At 44.7% G+C, this 862-nt stretch overlaps 1 long non-coding RNA gene across 1 annotated transcript in view; it reads right to left on the minus strand.

Moving 5' to 3' along the window:
- Positions 1-290: 290 nt before the first annotated feature.
- The window catches only part of LOC114450293 (uncharacterized), a 1,201-nt gene continuing 629 nt past the window's right edge, over positions 291-862 (minus strand). The window contains exons 2-3 of the long non-coding RNA XR_003672069.1: positions 649-862; positions 291-479 (exon numbers count right to left, since the gene is read on the minus strand). The exon at positions 649-862 is cut by the window's right edge and continues 1 nt beyond it. This is a non-coding gene — a long non-coding RNA (uncharacterized LOC114450293). The remainder of the gene's footprint in view (positions 480-648) is intronic.

An 862-nucleotide genomic window follows, 5' to 3' on the forward strand; every position in this document is an offset into this window, starting at 1 on the left:
TCAATCAGGGCATACTGATCAATGAGGAGGCAGTACAACATAATAAACTATTATAATTAACTGAGCATACTGAGCCCACTGAGCATATGCAAAGGACATGTCTCTAATATCAGACACATCTAAGAATGAACAACAGGACATGGCTGTCAGCCACAGCATGCTGCTGACGTGAATGTGCATTTCTCACCTGTTCTTTTAACAAAGCCTTTGTCAGGGAGCGTAGGCATGGTTTCAATGGTTTGTTATCATCCAAGCACATCAGCACTTTCTGGATGAATGTGAATGTGTGAGTTTCTTTGGATAATCCATGTGTAATGCATAGATTAAACCAAGCAGCACCACAAATGCATCAGCCAACCTGGGGTCTCGCTCATAACAACTTCATCCTCTATCACAGTGGATTTGTTCTCAGGGCTGATGGAACCAGTGGAGTCAGGGACCACAGAGAAGATGTCAGGGGTCTTCATCTCATCTTCACCCTGCAATGAAAACAACAAATCCAGAAGGATGGGACACGATCCTCGTTTGTAGTTAACAAGTTCACTACACCAACTAAACAAACAACAAAACCTGAGGGGTACTGGAGAGAGCCACAGGAGTCATGCCAAGGACAGAGAGATCAGGCTGAAAGTGAAGGTGAATACTTACATCCCAGGTTTTGTAGAATTCAGCGTCATCCTCCCGGAGATACACTGGAAGTGCACGAAGAGCCAGAGTGTGTCGGATGTTGACATCATGTTCTTCCTAGATTGAGAAAAAAGAACAATGATAGAAATATCTTGTCAGCAGACCCGGTCTGTGTCACTGTAAGACCTGTCCAATCCATTCAGCTGCCTTGAACTGGGGAGGAGGTCCCACCAAT

The sequence above is a fragment of the Parambassis ranga genome, chromosome 17 (genome assembly GCF_900634625.1).
Source record: "Parambassis ranga chromosome 17, fParRan2.1, whole genome shotgun sequence".
Lineage (NCBI taxonomy): Eukaryota > Metazoa > Chordata > Actinopteri > Ambassidae > Parambassis > Parambassis ranga.